This window comes from Felis catus, chromosome C1 (genome assembly GCF_018350175.1).
Source record: "Felis catus isolate Fca126 chromosome C1, F.catus_Fca126_mat1.0, whole genome shotgun sequence".
NCBI classification, from domain to species: Eukaryota; Metazoa; Chordata; class Mammalia; order Carnivora; family Felidae; genus Felis; species Felis catus.
Window position 1 is genome coordinate 219743381 of NC_058375.1, and position 17882 is coordinate 219761262.

General features: G+C 52.4%; 1 long non-coding RNA gene across 1 annotated transcript; it reads right to left on the reverse strand.

The window, feature by feature from the left end:
• Positions 1 to 5083: 5083 nt before the first annotated feature.
• LOC123379326 lies at positions 5084 to 14350 on the reverse strand. Its single transcript, XR_006583676.1, has 2 exons — positions 11182 to 14350; positions 5084 to 9732 (listed from the first exon to the last, which is right to left on the reverse strand). It is a non-coding gene; the product is annotated as an uncharacterized LOC123379326 (long non-coding RNA).
• Between the last annotated feature and the right edge of the window lie 3532 nt (positions 14351 to 17882).

Genomic DNA, 17882 nt, shown 5'->3' on the forward strand with positions numbered 1-17882 from the left:
TCAATGAACGTGATTTTTTCTCTATTTTATTAAGGTCAGTTTAAACAAAGAGACAAAAAAAAACAAAGACCCTGGCATGCAGTCTTGTAGTTTTCTATAGACAAAGTGCACTTCCTGTCGGATCTGTTCTTAGACGTTTTATAGTTTTTGGTCGATACTGGGAATGAGGGCTGCTGGTGGACCACCCGCAGAGCATCACAAATCGCATTCTGCGTAAGCGGCAACGCGGACAGGTGAGCGCCTGGGCGGGACCGCTTCATTCTCCTGCATTTCCTGTGGACAATCACATATCGGCAAAGAATGACATACGTTTTCCTCTTCTGTTTCCTCTTCTGCGCTCCCATCTCTCCCCTTGGTATTGGCGGAATCCACTAGTAAATGCTGCATGAGAGTGAGGAGAATGAGCACATTCTTCCTTTTTCTTTTAGTTTTGGTTTTAGTTTCTTCTGGCCTTGGTTTCCTAAGAGCCTTGTTTTCAATCATGCACATGCGGTTTTAATTCATCAAGGCCCTTTTGTTTGTCAAAAATAAAAATTAAGATGCTCTTCTCCATTAATCTATTATTGTAGAGAGTTATGCTGACATATTTCTCAAATGCTGAATCACCTCTGGATTACTTGGATTAAGAGTACTCGGGCATGATGTATTATTCTTAACATATTTCCTGTGACATACATATAATATAGAGAGAAATGCATAAAACACACATTTCCACTTTAATAAATTACTATGCATTGAGCACCAGAGTTATCACCATCCAGGCAACTGGAACCCCCACCCGCATGCCCCTTCCAAGTCACAGCCCCCGCTCACCCCTAAAACCAGCCACAATCCCAACTTTTATTGCACTCACTTCCTGCTTTCTTTATCCTTTTCAACCTCTGCATCTCCAAACATTGTAATTTCACGTTGCCATTTTGACTTGTATGTAAATGGAACCAACCATACAGCATGTTGACTCGGTATCTGGCTTCTTTCCTGGTCATTCTACTCTGTCAGCACCTGGAGGCCTGTTTCTCTCGCCTGTTGTTTGTGTTGGTTCTCATTCATGATGTCTTATTTACTTATCTGCCTGGTTATCTTGGCTGGTGTGATGATCAGTGTTCTTTTCTGTTTTGTTTTGTTTTGTTTTTTAAGAAGAAAATTGGGAACAGTGCTGTGCTTTCTTCTGTCTTTCGTATGAGTCATGTGTGAGGCCCCTGGGAGTCACCGGCAAGCCACGGATCACTTTAATCCAGTTCCAGGGTTTGAGAGACTTTCTGTACCGTGATGATTCAGAGCCGGATCCAAGAAGCGGCTTACTCAAGGGCATCCTGACTTCTAGGAAGTGGTGTCCTGGAGCCAGCTAGCACTGGCTCATGGGAGCTGATTGGGCTCAGACCTTCCCAGCTCTGTGTTCAGTGAGGTCATATGGGTAGCTTGAAATTGGCTCTCTGGGAGTATTTACACCATAGAAATTAGGAAATATTCTAAATCAGGGCTTTTTATCTTCTAGAGCCAATTGCTGAAAATTTGTCACCATATGAGTGCTCCTAGAATTCAGCTTTTCGGGGTCTCTACCTAAAATGTGCGGTTGTTTACTATGCTTTCTGCCCTGGGTGGGCCCAGCCCCCAATTATTATCCTCCAAGCCCGGAAAGGCTGTGAAATGTACAAACCACACTCCTCCTCCTCTTCCACATCTGTCAAAGTCTATCGGTGCGGAAGCCACCCTACGTGGTGGGTTGTTTCCCAGTTTGGGCAATTATAAACAGGGTTGCTGCAAACATTTACATATAGGGTTTTGAGTGGCATCCGTTTGAATTTCTCTAGAACAAACACAGAGAGACGGCTGGTCACATGTTATATGTATTTTCAAATTCGTAAGGAACGCCAAACTGTCTTCCAGGGTGGTTGAATGATCTTGCATCCCTGTTAGCGTGCGTGACTGTGTCAGAGGCTCTGTATCCTTGTTGGTACCGATGCTGTCAGATTCCATTCGTTTATTACTTGCTTGCATATGCGTATGTGCATTTAGTTTATTTTTATTTTAGCCATTCCAATAAGAGTGTATGGAATCTAATTATAATTTTAACTGGTATTTCCCTAATTCCTTGTGATGTTGAGGACCTTTTCATGTACTTGTTTTCCATTTGTCTATCCTCTCTGGTAAAGTGTCTGTTCAATTCTTTTTCCCATTTTAAAACGGGATTATTTATTTTCTCATTCGAATTTTGCACATGCTCTATGTATTCTGGATACAAGTCCTTTGTTGGATGTGTCATTTGCAAACATTGCCTCTCTCGTGTTTATAGTTTATTCAGTTTCTTTTTATTTCTATTTTTGGTTCAGAACAGTAGATAAATGGAACAGAAAACAGAACTCAGAAGAGAAAACCCACAGATGCAAAAAACGTAGGGAAGGAAAGGTCTTTTATTTATTTAATAAGATACACATGAATATAAGGAATCCATTTGACCATCTACCAGCACCAACATGTCACTAAAGAAAGGACATAGTAAAACTGATAAAACGGAAACAGTGTTATTTAAGAAAAAATGAACGTTTAAAAATTAAAATAGGCGTATTTAGCTTTACAAAAAGCCTCTCACCTGCATACGTGCACATGCACACAATTTCCAAAGGAATCTTATTTGTCCAAGAATCTCGGGAATTGTTACACTTGGCTGAAAATGTAGTACGGAGCAAAGAGCACATCGACGAGGAAGTGTTCAGCTGTGGGTGATGAAATGTCACCAATCTGAGCGGGTGGGGTCTCAGACCCTCTGACACGGCCGCCCGCAGACCTCTGTTCAGCTCCGCCTTCACCACCCTTGGGCAACACTGACTCTGCTCAGCCTCCGGGTGTTTGCCACCAGGACTAACTACTCACTCGCCCCGGGAGAGCCGGGCACCCCCGGCTCATGTCTGTGAAGTCAGAGTGGCCAGGTGTATCCCTGGGGTTTCCCTGCCCCTTCATAGGGCATGTGAGCTGGCCAGAAGGGTCTGAGGACACAACCTAGAATCAGGTTGACTCAACACCTTGTGGGGAAGCTTTTGAGCAATCAGAGATGGGAGGGAGTTGGGCAGATAGATTCCTTTTCCTCCTTCTTCCAACAGGCTGTTCCACACATTTATTCGTCTAGCCTGTCCAGAGACATCCCATGCGTTCAGTTGGAAGCATCTGACAAACAGCCTCAGTGTCCCCGGGGGAGGCCGAGGCCATGGGGCGTGTGTCACTGCCTTGACCCCTTCTCATCATGCCATGGTCTATTGCCTCTTCTGTTCACTCTTGCAAGCTATGCACTAGCACTTAACCCTTGCTTCCAGCTCTGTTTTCAAGTGACCTTGAATAAGGAACAGCATCTGTTTTTCTCACTTAAGCAGAAGTCTGGGGTTACACAGGTAAGGACAGTGAAGCTACCCACGTAGGATGTTGAAGGCCCAGCCTCCTTCCACCTTTCTGCTCACTTCTCATAGCGTATGGCTCTTTCCTCAGCTCACAAGGGGGCTGGGGCGCCTGGGGGGCTCAGTCGGTTGAGCATCCGACTTCGGGTCAGGTCATGATCTCATGGTTCACGGGTTCGAGCCCCGCATTGGGCTCTGTGCTGACAGCTCGGAGCCTGGAGCCTGCTTCGGATTCTCTGTCTCCCTCTCTCTATGCCCCTCCCCTGCTCATGCTCTGTCTCTCTTTCTTTCCCAAAAATAAAATAACCATGAAAAAAAATTTTTTTAAACCACTCTTTTCTAAAACCGTTGAGTCAACATTTAAAAAATGAGAGATCTGGGGGGCGCCTGAGTGGCCCATTGATTAAGCACCCAACTCTTGATCTCAGCCCAGGTCTTAAGCTCGGGTCATGAGTTCAAGCCCCACACTGGACTCCATGCTGGACCTGAAGCCTACTGTAAAAAAACCTTTTAAAAATGAAGCATCTCACATAAACACTTAGATTCCTAGATTTCCTCCAAAGCATTGGGAGAAGTGGCCAGTTTCCTCCCCACAGGGATGGGGGCTGAGAAAAGGCCCCCCTCCAGTTCTGGTTCCTCGGGGCCCCACACCTTACTTCCCCGGTGGACTTTCGGGAGATTCTGAGTCCCACTGTCTCCCATAAAGACTCACCTTCTGTAAGACCATTTACAATAAAAGTGGATTTTGTCCTAAACACAGTTTTTTTTTTTTTAATGTTTATAAATTTTTGAGAGACAGTGTGTGTTCGGAGGGGCAGAGAGAGAGGGAGACACGGAATCGGAAGCAGGCTCCAGGCTCCGAGCCGTCAGCACAGAGCCCGACGCGGGGCTCGAACTCAGGAACCGTGAGATCGTGACCTGAGCCGAAGTCGGACGCTCGACCGACTGCGCCACCCAGGCGGCCCCGACACAGGTTTGGTTCTAGCTGCCAAGAGAATTGTATTCCTTCCGTCTTGCGATGCACACTTGAAGCCTGGTCGTCTTTTTATTGAAGTGATCTTAGGGAGTCTGATAAAATAAAAAAATATCTTGGATTTAGCCCCAGAAGAATGAGAAGGTCATATTTTATAAGGGAAGTTATTACTTTTCTTAGACTCAACACCCTCATTCACAGCCATGAAGGATTCATGATTGAGTATTAACTTGTGTGAAAGATCACTCATTCTGGACTTGTTAAAAATTATTTTAGGGTCACCTGGGTGGCTCAGTCGGTTAAGCGTCCGACTTCAGCTCAGGTCACGATCTCACGGTTCCTGAGTTCAAGCCCTGTGTCGGGCTGTGTGCCGACAGCTCGGAGCCTGGAGCCCGCTTCGGAATCTGTGTCTCCCTCTCTCTCTGCCCCTCCCCCACTCATGCTTTGTCTGTCTGTCTCTCTGTCTCAGAAATAAGTAAACATTAAAAAAATTTAAACAATTGTTTTACATTATTACCTTTTCCTATTTATTTTCATTTATTTCAAGGGCTACTTCGTAGAGATAGCACACAGCTAGATTTTTTATAATGTTGATGAACCCATGAAGGATTTGGAACAGAGTTGGCAAGTACAATGATAATAAAAGAAATTGTCCCACGACCTCTCTATCTTTTTTTGTATTTATAGTCAAAGATCCAGAGCTGTCTGCAAAAATACATTTTTGAAGCTTTTCTCCATTTATTCTTTGTTTTCTTGGCAATCCTTAGACTATTAAGGATTATATCTCTTACTCTATAGTAACAGGTAAGACAGAATTTCAGAATGTATATGTTGTACTGATGTTTGACAAACGCCTGATGAGAATTATTTCCGAATTATGCAAAGCCTTCTTTTTCTTCAGATGTTTAAAATCCATAGTCCATTTCCTATCATGCTAATTAGAAAATTAAAAATACATTTTACACACTCAAACAAGGATATGACAACAGAATACTATCAGGTAATGTCTTTTTAGACTTACACGACTATGTGCCTTGTGGAAAAATATCCTGGTTATAATAAACATCCTATTTTGATATGATGAGGATTATTCTTCCTGAGGAATTATGAAGCATAAAGAGTTATTAAAATGATCACTGTCTCATATTACACAATTATGCGATGCAATTATGCAGTAAATTCCCATAATTATATTTCAATTATATTTCAATTGAACTAAAATATTTAATTGAACTTAGGTATTATATTACCTTAAAGTATTTTCAAAATACATACGTACTTAAATTTCCTGTCATCTATAATCACCAAGGGAGTTTACTATTGAACCGGCAACAATCGTATATGCTCTTTTGATCTGAAACGGGGCAGGGGGTCGTGATTTTAGAAACTAATGACCTTATATAACAAGGTGACCTTTGTAAGGTCATTTGTTGTGGCACAGAGCCACATCTGTCTTCTGAGCTTCCCCAAAATGTCCGGGCGCGTCCTAGGGCACAAATCTGGCCGAGGCTCGCACGACCCCGACAGCGTCCCCACACCCCACGTTTCAAAGCCTCGTCCCACCTGAGATCCGGCTGCGGCTGCTGGAGCCGTTGGTAGCCTTGGTGTTTTCATTCATAAAAATTTCATCACGGAAAGAACAGCTTTGGGCAGATTGGGAGCAGGGAGAGAGACTCTTATCAGCTACAGCTACTCATTTCATTCTGAATAATTTCCCCAGAAAATTTCCAGCGTTTCTGTAAATGTGGAACTCACTGGCTTAATTCAAAATTTTCTGGGGAATTGGGTATTGAAAGTCAGAACTTCTATGATATCTTAACACAGTGCTCTGTGTTTCATTTCCTCCGGGACCTCCTTTAATGACTGTGTTTTTTAAAAGTGAGAAAAAAAAAAGGCAAGTGAAAAGGAACAAGGGAAAGGAAGGAAAAATCCTCTCCCCGAAATCTCAAGCTATCTTGGAGACGGTTCAGTCTGAAGCTTTTAATTCATAGCCGCACCAGGCAGAACGCCGAGCCGCCTCGCCCAGAGCCCTTGGAAGGGGACGTGCTGCATGTGCGCAGAACTGCTTTGCTGCCTCGTGTCTCTTCCTGAGGTTTAACGTGTGGGTGATCCCGGGAGGGTGGCGTGGGAGACTCGGGGGACGGGGGGTGAGCCTCCGACTCCAGGAGCCTCTGAGCACAGGCCCGAGGCCTGGCGGGCGTGTCTCCGGGGGTGCCGACCTGGGCAGCAGGGACCCCCGGCGGAAACTTCCAGCGGGCCCGGCACTGTGGCCCCTGGGCCTCGGGGACACTGTGGTGCTTGCTGGGTTATCTGTCCTCTCTCACGCTCTGTCACTAATACCAGCACCTACAAGCTTTCTCTCCTTGCTACACGGGTATTGAGAAGCTGTTTTCATGTTATTGGCACTTTCCTGCCGTGCAATTTTTAATAGCTGCATAGACCCCCCAATGTGTGGTTTACCTAACGCAGTCAATTCCCTGTTGTTGGACTTTAGGTTACCTGTCAAAGCTTTTAAGCGATAAGTAGCCTTGTAATGAACATACTTACGCTAAGTCTGTGGTCTTTAAATTTTTTACCTGTTAATTTAATTTTCTTTTTTATGAAAGATTTTATTCTTAAGCCATCTCTACGCCCAACGTGGGGCTTGAACTCACAGCCTCAAGATCGCGTCGCACGCTCCGCCGACAGAGCCCGCCAGGCGCCCCCAGCTTTAAATTTTCAAAATACATGGATACCCATTCACGTAGATACACGCGTGTGTGCATGTGTGCATACACACAGAGATAAGAGTGTACTCATCTCACCTTCAACAACGGATCACTTCTGAAGATCGTGGCAAACCACAGTTTATGGGCCCGGCCCAGCCCCCTGTCTTCTATCTTGTTTTGTTAATGAGGTCGCCCTGTCCCACAGCCCCGTATGAAAGTGCGGCAGGCGGGAGCCGGTGCCATTTCCCAGGCCATCCTGGGTTTGCAGAGAAGTGACTGTGAAGCGTGGGTATGAAATACTCTCGCTGCTGTTGGAGGTAAAGGAGAATTGACTCGTCTGAATCCCCAGGGACTCTGGGGCGCGTGGGACAAATGTGGGGGCCCAGATGCTTCTCGGGTGGGGCTTTTCCAGGCTGCTGCTGAACGAGGGGTGGGGAGCACTGGAACACGGGGTCCAGCTGGAGCTGGACAGAGCGGCGAGCCCAGGGCTGGTGGCCTCCAGTCCCTGCACCCCAGCTTTGCCCCGCACCCCATGCTCGGTCGCCCTGGAGGAATGCTTTGCTCTGCTGCGGACGAGGCGGGTGATTACCACAGTGGTGGTGGCAGCCAGGAGGCCCTGATGACACGAGGACACTGCCCCACAGGGGCCCTCCTATGGCCAATCTTCACTTTACAATTTTACCTTGAAAACGTCCCAGTTTAAAAAAGCTGTCGCAAAACAATGGAGCACAACTTACAGTAAGAGATTGGTGGATGTTCCCTCACTACATCACCCCACTGCTCAGACCGGGCGACAAAGGCGTGGGGACAGTAAGTAAAGCTCCCCCAGGGTCCAGCCCGGAAACCCCAGGGCGGAACTTGAACCCAGGACACTCTCTGGGTGAGTCCCTGCAGAGGAGGGAGGCAGCATGTGATGCGGTGGGAAGTCCCAGAGTCTCCTCCCCCCATCTCAGCCTCCCCCCGCCCCTGCGGAGGCAAAGGCAACCGCGTCCCCACTTTGTTGACCTGGGCCGCCCTCTCCTACTGGGGACACCAGGCAGGCCAACACCCACGGGGAGTCACCAGCAGGGGGCTGGGGGCGGAGCTTCAGGAAAAGTCAGGAAGAAGAACCCAGAGCAGGAGGTGAGGCCCCTGGGACCCCACCCCTTGCTGGCTCTACACCCTGACAGTGGGAGCCCCCCGTAAACTTAGGGCCTCACAAGGGGAGCAGAGGCTGTGCGGCTCACTGCCCAGGTACAGCCTGAGAGGTGAGGGCTCCTTGAAGAAGCCCAGCCCGGCCTGGTCCCAGCAATGGGCATCACAGCAGTGGGCAAGGGCCAGGCCGATCCCAGGGAAGGGCAGGTGGTCAGTCCTGACTTCCAAGGAGTGTGCGGAGGCTGCTGGTGGGGTCAGGAAGACACCCACAGGGAAACCTCGAGTCCACTGGGGCCTTGCCAGGCCACAGGCTCACGTTGGGGACAGAGGCTGTCCTGCCTGAGCCCAGACAGGAGGAGTCGTGCAGGTAGCACCAGGGATGTGGTGCGGGACGGAGGCCCCAGGAGAGCAGGGAGCCCGGGACGAGGGTCCCGGAACAACGGAGCCTGGGTTTCAAGCCTGAAGAATGGAGCCGTCACATCTCCCGCCTGTGCCTGAGGCCCCGGGATGAAATTGTACTTAGTGACCCACAGCCTTTCGGTAATGGCCATGGGGCTGCGGAAGGCCCCAGAGCAGCTCTCCCAGACCCACTCGCCTCGTGGGCAGCCCCCGTTATCCCCTGGCCCCTGGCTTGCGGGGCTGTGTTCAGGGCTGGGGTCTCCTGTGGCAGGCTGAATGTGCAAAGGGCCAGCGGCCAGAACCCTGGCCCACAACCCGCAGGGGACCGCCTCCTCATCCACGGTGACCAGCCCGGGAAGCCCGCCTGCTCTCCAGGAGTCGGACGTGTGCTACGGTGGTGGGGGTGGGACCTCCGTCTCCAGCGCCCATCCAGGAAGCCAGCAGTGTCCCCGCGACGGTCGGTCCCGAACGACCAGGACGTGATTAGCACCCCGCCCCCCAAGCTTCCCTGAGGCCTGTCCCCACTTCCGACTCAGGACAGAGCCCAGAAAGCTGAATGCGTGCCCCGGGGCTGCCCCACTCCAGCCCCCAGGCCGCGGCTCCCACGCAGGGCACAGCCGGGGCCTCCCCTCCATCCACCGCCAGGCTGCCCCGGGCCTCTGGCGGCCTCGGAGTCCCAGCAGACACAAGCGACGGAGGCTGACGCCCTCGGCAGAGCACGATCTCGGAGGGTGGCCTGCGCTGTTCCCGTCGGGCTGTCTTCCTTCACTGGGAAGGAGGGAGGACCAGACCACGTGCTCCCAGCGTGCGTGTTTGCAGAGGCCACGGAGGCAGCAAGAGCTTCCGGAATGCACTGGACACCTCGGCCTCGTAACGTGGCCGTTCCGGGCCCAGGTTCCGGGGCCTCCGGGAGGTGCTGCGAAGAGCCTGGGCTCCGGGCTGGCTTGGTGCCCGTTCCGCCCTGCCCTCCCAGGTGACTTTTGGCAAAATGGCCGACTTCCCGGAGCCTCTGTGTCTCCACCGCTCTCAGGTCGGGAGGACGATGTCTTCCCTAACACGGGCGCTGGTGCCCATGGCCAGCTGATGGGGGCAGCTCACGAAAGACCCGGAGCCGTTGCTGCCTCGGTTTCCCCTGTGCGATGGAAACAGTCCGTGTTGGCGCTGGCACAAGACTTCGGACAGAAATTGCTGCCCGTGTGCTGGGTCATCCCCGGGAGCCGTCCTCCCTACGGCCGCACCACCGCGCCCCCCTCTACCCGGCAGGCCCTCAGCCGCGGCCGCACGTGTAGCTGGCTGGAGCCCCCGTGCCCTAGCCGGCCCTCTCTGCCGTTCGCCGGTCTCCCCGCCTGGCCTCCGAGCTCCTGAGCCAGTGCAAACCCCGCCTGAACCCCAGCTCCCGGGCAGCGGTGGGAGGACGGCCGGGATCCGAAAGTGCCAGCTAATCAACCAGGGGATGTGCCTCTGTCCCCTCCGGACGCAGACCCTGGCTTCTTCCTGCGCCACCCAGGCCTGCCCCTGAGGAGCTGGCAGGTAGGCCCTCTGGGCAGATCCCAGATGCTGGGGAGCCCCTTCCCGAGGAGACCACCCGGGTCCCGATGGGGCTGCTCTGGAGAATTACTGAAGCGCATAGCAGACACCTCCCCAAGCTTCTGAGCATCTGACCTCGTGGTCTGCCAGGGGCCCGGCTTTGGGAGAAGGGCAGAGAGGACTGAGCGAGGGGCATCCCTGCTGCCTTGGGGTCCGCCGGGCTGGCCCGGGGGCTGCCCCTTGCGGTCTCCGTTTTCTGACCAACACGAGCAGCAGGGTTGTTTTGCACACAGTCTCGTTGGCAAACGGCCGCACGGCAGGATGGGGTGTGAGGTATTCTCGCATCCTCCCTGAGAAGGACTCTGGTCCTGGAGGCCAGGGCGGGTGGGGGGCGCAGCGCTCGGGGGGCAGTTGGCCCCGCGCCGACCCTCCTTGGCTCTGCCCACCTGCGCTGAGCCTGAATCGGGCCAGCCCTGGTGCCTCGGCTGGCTCTGTGAGGGGGGCTGACCCCGAGGCTGAGCTGCTGAAGGCCAGAGGGGCAGGGGCCTCACCCGTCTCCTCCAGCAAGGGCGCCGGACGCCTGCCACCCGGGGCCCCGAGATGCCCCCACAGACAACGTACCAGGAATCACATCAGACCCTTGGGAGCGGACGGGGACTTAGGTTCTGTCTGGTTGGCTGACGAGGCCCAAACAAAGAGAACGTGCCCGGGAGCCTCTTCTACTTGGACGGAGGTGTGGGCCTTGCCTGGCTCACTCCTCCCGCGGGAGATGACAGCCTCTGTTTAAAGACTCGAGTGGACACGTCTTCCGGCAGCTGTGAAAATACTCGCCGGGGTCACTCTTCCCGGCCCGAGCAGGAAGCCTGCGCTAACGGTAGAGGTGGTGGGGGTGTGTGAGCACAGAAGCAGGCGTTCCAGAGCCTTCGGAGGGAGGCCCACCTGCCCCGTCCCCCCCTGCCCCGCCCCCGGGTCCAAGGTGGAGACGGGGCCCCCAGCCCTGCACACGGAGGGTTTTCACATCCTCCCAGGGCCATGCAGTGACCTCAGGCCTCACCTGCTGGCGCTTCCCCGTCTGCCCGTCAAGGACAATCGCGTGGCCACGAGCTGTCGAGCCCGGAGGAGAGACTCCGTCGGAAGCCGGACAAACTTGATCTGGGCCTCCCGTAAGTGTCCACAGTGACCCGAGGTCCAAAGGAGCCCTTGGTCACCGTGTTTCTGTTTGGAGCGCCCGGAAGCCTCCACGGCCTCCCCTGGGCTGTCACTGCAGCTCAGCGAGTTCCGCGGAACAACGTCTACGGAGGGTTTACCTCTGCGTGGACTTTGTTCTCGGGTCTCCCGCAGCCCTGGAGGGAGAGGGCGTCATCCCGCCTGACACGTGAAGAAACAGCCCGGGCACTTGGAGCTGCCCCAGCCCACTCCCACCACCAGTCAAATCCCATCGGACGCAGGGAGACAGCCGGGAGTGTGTCTGAAGGGAGCCTCCTCTCCTTCCCAGGCGCTAGCGGGAACACGGGTTCCGCCACGTTCTGTGTGTGCCTTGGGCCCACCTCAAAAGGATCCCGTGTCAACTGTCTTCCGCAAGTCGTAATCCTGGGCTTCGGTCTCCCGCTGGCCCTGGGGCACAGTCTCAGCGAGGAGTGGGTAAGGTGCCGGTTGTAGGACGCTAAATCCTCCAGGGTTCACTGGGCCCTGGGGTCCACCCCTCCTCAAAGGACAAGCCACCTTGGATCAGCCATTACTTTGGACGATCTGGATGTTGTGCCTCTTACGGCGGGCTGGGGAGTGTCTCCTCGGAGGGCATCCGGCTCCCGCTCTGGGGCGTGGGGGCGGGGCTAGGAGGGCACCTCCCTGCCAAGGGTGGCCGGGGGCGTCCGTGAGCTCACGCGTGTGCACACCGCTCCCCTCGGCCCCTGGTGCACGGCGGGCACTCGGCGGATGCTTCCGGTGGAGTGGGCGCCATTAGACAACGTGAATGGCTGGGGAGAGAGCGACAGAGGACCCAGGGCCAGTTGACAGAAGCCAGGCTGAGCGCGAGCCCAGACGCCAGGCACAGGCGTGCGGAGAGCACTGGACAGGACGTCGAGGAGGAGCAGGATGGAGTTTGGGTTGCCCAGGGGCTTTGCCCTGGCTCCCCTGGTGTCCGCTGGGACACGCTTCACCACCTGCTCCCCGAAAAGGAGAGAGAAAAGCCCTGATTCGTCACACGTGCCGCTTTCCCTGGGGCAAATACTCCTGTCGTGGCAGACGCTCAGCGGCCGGCGTGATCTCACTGCAGGCAGGGCTGGGAAGGGGCGCAGTCGGCTGAGAGTCCCAGCTGGTCCGGGGACGCCAGCCAAGCAAGGACAGGGCTCACGAGGGTAAAGTCCACGGGCACGTCACATGCTAGGAGCAGGAGCAAGCAGGCCCCGGCCGCCACTGCACGGGGCCCATCGGGCTTCGGGTGTTGGGTGTGTGCAGAGATGGGCCCAGCCTCTCTGACCCAACCCTGCACCTCAGCGGCACCAGGAAACTTCCGTGGGACGGAGGGCGTTTTGTTCAATCTCTAGGTCAAAGTCGAATCCCTTGGTCTCCTTTTGATGAGCGCTTTTGGGGGGTGGGTTCCTCCAGCTCTGGGCCTCGCGGGGGAGCCCTAGCGTCGCTGGACCTTTGGATTCGTTGGAGAAATTCCTCCCTGGTCCCAAGGCCGTCTCCCTTCACCGGCCCCCCCTTCCACTGCTGTTCTGTGTTCGTCACCTCCACCAACTGCGGTCTCCTTCCTTGCCGCGAGAAGCTTCCAGTGTCTGTGAGCCTTTTCGGCTGCAGCCAGGCTCCTCACTTCCCCTCTCTTCCCATCCGGAGCGCCGTCCTGCTTAAATAGGGCCCTTGGGATTGGGAAGACGGCGTCTCTAGGGAAACCCAGACTTCGCATTCCCGAACCTAAATGCATTCCTTTTTGTACACCGATAACCTGGAGATTTGCTCAAACTCCCTCCGAAATTGATTTTTTGCAAGAAAAGAGCTTCCAGGCTGGCCCATGATAACAGCCCGGCACCGTTGCGGTGCTCCTGTCCGCCCCTCAACCCCCGGGCCTGCCCTCACACGGCCTGCTGGCCGCCCCAGGGCCCCGGCACCGATGTCCTTCGCCTGACTTTGCTGGTTCCGCTACTTCTCCCACCGTCTCACCCCCGTTTTCCTAACTGAAGCCTCTGGCCCGCTGCTCTGCACCCGGGGCCACCGCGGTGCCCTTGCCGGCTGCCCTCTTGGGCTGGAGGCCTCCTTTCTGCCATCCTTCAATGCCAGATGGACGGCCGGTCTTCCAGCTCCATCCACCGCCTGCTCTGGGTGCCACTGGCTGTGACCTCACAGCCCTCCTTGTGTCTCTCACGCCGCTTGTTCGAGGAGCTGGCCTCCCCCGCCGGGCAGACACAGCGAGGGCAGAGCCTTTCCTCCCTCCCGCGTCGCCGAGTCCTCGGCCCGCAGCGGCTGCCCGGTGCTCCCCGGAGTTGACACGGGCCGGGGTTCCATGTCTCACCCTGACCGGCGGAGCCTAGATGCTCCCGGAGCCGAAATCACCCCGTCATCTCCCAGGCCGGCGTGTTTGCTGCGAGGTCAGGTGGAGTCGTGACTAACCAGGCAGGAAATACGGGTTTGCCCACTGATGGCTCGCCCTCTGGGGCTTGCGGGCCAGCCGGTTCCCACTCACCGAGGCCCAGACGCCAGCCTGGGAGTCGCACGGGCTGCGTCCTGGCCCTCGATCCTCTGCCTACAAGCTGTGCCTTCAAACCTGGTCCACAGTGAGAAGGAACATAGGAAGGTTAAAAAAGCCCGTTTGGGCCTCACGACGCCTTCGTTCCAGGGAGAAGATGATTTCTGCTGAGTGATCCCCCAGTTAGAAACGATCTTCTCCGGTGAACCACGACTTTCCCTTCCAACACGGCTGACGCTTTCCTGAGTTTACAGGAAGAGACTGTCGTAGGGGCGTAGAAGGAAGACACATTTCTCTTGGCTGACCTTGCAGGAGCACGCTGGGATTGGTTCCCTTTCCGGAGTGGCTGGTGTTTGGAGTTGTGACACGTGCTCTGGTTCCCTGGCGAGGAGGCACCCAAGCCCTCCCTCCTGCGCGCGGCAAACGTCTTCCGCCCCCCCTTGCCAATCCGAGCGTGTTGTGATGAGCCTGGCTGTTGTGTGAGCCCTTCCAACTGAAGCCATTCTGCACCCGAGAAGGGTGGTATTTGCATACCAATTAGTTTGTATCGCTACAAAAATTTTCGTGGATTCAAGTTGTTCACAGAGAGAATGAACCAGAGGGTAAACTGAACCACAGATTAAAGGGCTCACGTCGGGCTGCTCTTTGAACAGTTTTTTTATGGTTTTGAACCATCATTATTTGTAATATTCTCTGAAAAGCCGGCAAATAATTGTTTTCCCCTACTGATTTGGTTCTTTCCCTCTTAGCAAATATTGATTCTCTCCCCCCCCACCCCAAAGTCGGTCCTGAATGAAACCGAGATTAACAGGGCTGCTTTTGTTTAATACAATGAACAAAAACTTGTGCTGGGAGGGTTCTTGTCCTGCTAAAACATCTGTGCGGGGCCCAGATGGCAACCAGGCTCTGGAAATACGGCCCATGAGTTAAATGCTTCTGCAGAGTCAGCAGGGAGGGAGAATGTGCTGCATTTTTATAGGCTGTGCAAAAATAGCAACTTTTGAAAACTTCTTGGCAACAGAGTGCTTTTTTCTAAAAAATCTGCTAAGAATGTGGGACTTCCCCGTTAGATAACTAAGTAGAGAAAAGCCCAATTTATAATCAGAAAGCCTGCTCCCAAGTACTGCCATAGCACCTCACATCTTTAACACACACTAACGTGGGTGACGGGGAGCCGCAGGCGGCCCGGATGTTTCCTGGTTATTGACGGGAGACGTGTTCCGAGCCCTAGGAATTCTTGTCTTTTACCGAAGGGAAGTTGAAGAGGGGCTTTATTTGTCAGGAATGTCAAATGGGAGGTTTCTATCCAAGGGGACGTGGAGAGACTTCCAGGTTGTATCTCGGAAGTTTTTGTCCCTTCCTTATTCTCAGCGGCCCCCGACGGCCACAGCCTGGGCTTCTGTATCGGGACCGGTAACGAGACTGAGGAGTGTGACTGGTAGTTTTTTTTTCCACCAGCGGAACTTTATTGAGCGCCTACTGTGTACCAGGCCACGAGTAAGTGGTGGAGAAGGAAGAAGGCAGGGTATAAACACATGATGTTATGCGCACTTTAGTGTCCTAGGTGGCTTCCGGTCCCAGAATTAATTGCGTAGTTCAGTTCTGAAGGAGAAGAAGCTCTTACTTCGGTCCCGGCCTCGGGAGGGCCGTCTGCCTTCCTGGAAAGCAAGCTTCTCCGTTCATCATGGCGGAGTTTTGAATTTTACATCAATGCAATCTGATTGCGTGTGTACTTTTGTTCTTTACTTCTTTTATTCAGAATTATATTTATGAGTTTCATTCAAGGGCTGCTGTTGTTGGGTCCTTTTCAGAGAGAGAGCGAGCATGAGCAGGGGAGGGGCAGAGAGAGAGAGAGGGAGACGCAGAATCCCAAGCGGGCTCCAGGCTCCAAGCTGTCAGCACAGAACCCGACACGGGGCTCGAACTCACAAACCACGAGATGACGACCTAAGCTGAAGTAAGGTGCCCAACCCACTGAGCCACCCAGGCGCCCCACCAATGTGTTAGTTCAAATAACCAATGTGTTTATCTGCTCTAGTAAATGTTTCTGTTTTCTTTCATTCATCTGTGGTCTTTTAATATTATTTTTTCTTGATATTTTTTCTTGAATTTATTTTGGTGCTCTTTTCTCAATGTCCTGAGTCAGATGGTAAGCTCGTACAGTTTCGGGCTTTTTTCTAGAGACACATAAGGCAATATTTTTCCTCTAAATACAGCATTAGCTGCGTCTCACAGGTTGTATTATGTGGTATTTGTTATTGCTCAGTACAAATAATTTCTGATTGCCCTTGTGATGTTTCAAACCCATGGGTTATTCAGAAGTGTGCTCATTTCCAAACATACGGGGATGTCTAGTTACTTTTGTTTATTACTTTGTGGCTTAATCTCTGACCTCTGAGATTCAGCCCTCGCTTCACGGCCAATCTCGGGGGGGGGGGGGAGGGGCGGGGAATTGTCCCTTAAGTATTTGAGAAAAATGTATATTCCGCTGTGGGTGGGCAGTATGCTCCATATATGTTCACTGGGTTTGTCAATGTTATTACACAAACCTGCATCCTTCCCGATGAACAATCTGTTCTATTTACCTGTTACTGAACAAAGTGCCTGAGAGTCTCCCACTACGAGTACGTATTTGTTTTGCTGAGGTTCTATTAAAATTTTCTTTTTTCTTTGCATGTTTTCACACTATGTAGTGAGGTATACACGAATGTAATATTCTGCTGTCAGGTATATTATTTCTGTCTTTTTTTAAACCCCACGGTACACTGTTACAACCACTTTCTTCACCTTCTTTACTCCCGAAGGTTCCAATCTCTCATCTGAAATTATTTTCTTTTCCCTTGCAAATTTCCCGGGGCACCTGGGTGGCTCAGTTGGTTAAGCATCTGACTTCGGCTCAGGTCATGATCTCGCAGTTCGTGGGTTCAAGCCCCGCGTCGGGGTCTGTGCTGACAGCTCGGAGCCTGGAGCCTGCTTCGGATTCTGTGTCTCCCTCTCTCTCTCTCTGCCCCTCTCCCATTTGCAGTCTCTCTCTCTCTCTCTCTCTCTCTCTCGCTCTCTCTCTCTCTCAAAAATAAATAAACATTAAAAAAATTGAAATTTCCTTTAGCGGGGGTCTACTGGTGGGAAATTTTCTGTCGTGTCTTGTGTGTTTATCTGAAAACATCTTTGTTTCTTTCTCATTCCTGAAAGATGTATTTTCTGATCGTGGCGGTCTAGATTTCTACATTGCCACTTCCTCCCTCAACACATGAACGATTTCATTCCACTTTTCTCTGGCCTCAGTTTTTGTTGTCACTAAGTTAGCTAACTTCTGTTCCTTGGAACAGACTAGCCTCGCTTCTCCTCTTAACAGATTTTAGGTTTTTCTTTCGTCTGGAGTGAAATGCAGTCTCTTTACAGAGCATGTCCTGCTTCCGTGCTTAATGTTTGTGTATCAGCCTTTCTATTACATCTTCTCTCGTTTCTCTGAGGTATATTCTGCATAACTTCTTCTGGGTTTTCTTCCAGTTTACTAATCCTCTCCTCGGTTGCATCCAACAATGTGTTAATTTCGTCCCTTGTGTTTGTCATATCGATGCGTGTATTTTCCATTTTCATCGGCTCTATCTGAATCTTTTTCAAGTTTCCCGGCTTGTATTTTATTTCTTTAAACACAGTACACAGGGGCGCCTGCGTGACTCAGTCGGTTGACCGTCCAACTTCAGCTCAGGTCATGATCTTTCAGTCTGTGGGTTCAAGCCCTGTATTGGGCTCTGTGCTGACAGCTCGAGCCTGGAGGCTGCTTCAGATTCTGTGTCTCCCTCTCTGCCCCTCCCGCACTCATGTTCTGTCTCTCCATCAGAAATACATAAATATTAAAAAATGTAAACAGAGTACATAGACTTGTTTCTAAATCAGTGACTGAAAACGACAAGGTCTGAAGCTTTTCAGGTCTGAGTCTGCAATGTTTTTTCTATGTGTCTCACTGAGGGTGACCTGTTTTGTTTCGTGCTTCATTCATTTTTCATGGGAAGCACTCCTTTCTTGAAAACGTGGGTGGGTATTCCTCGAGGCCTGAGGTGAAGATT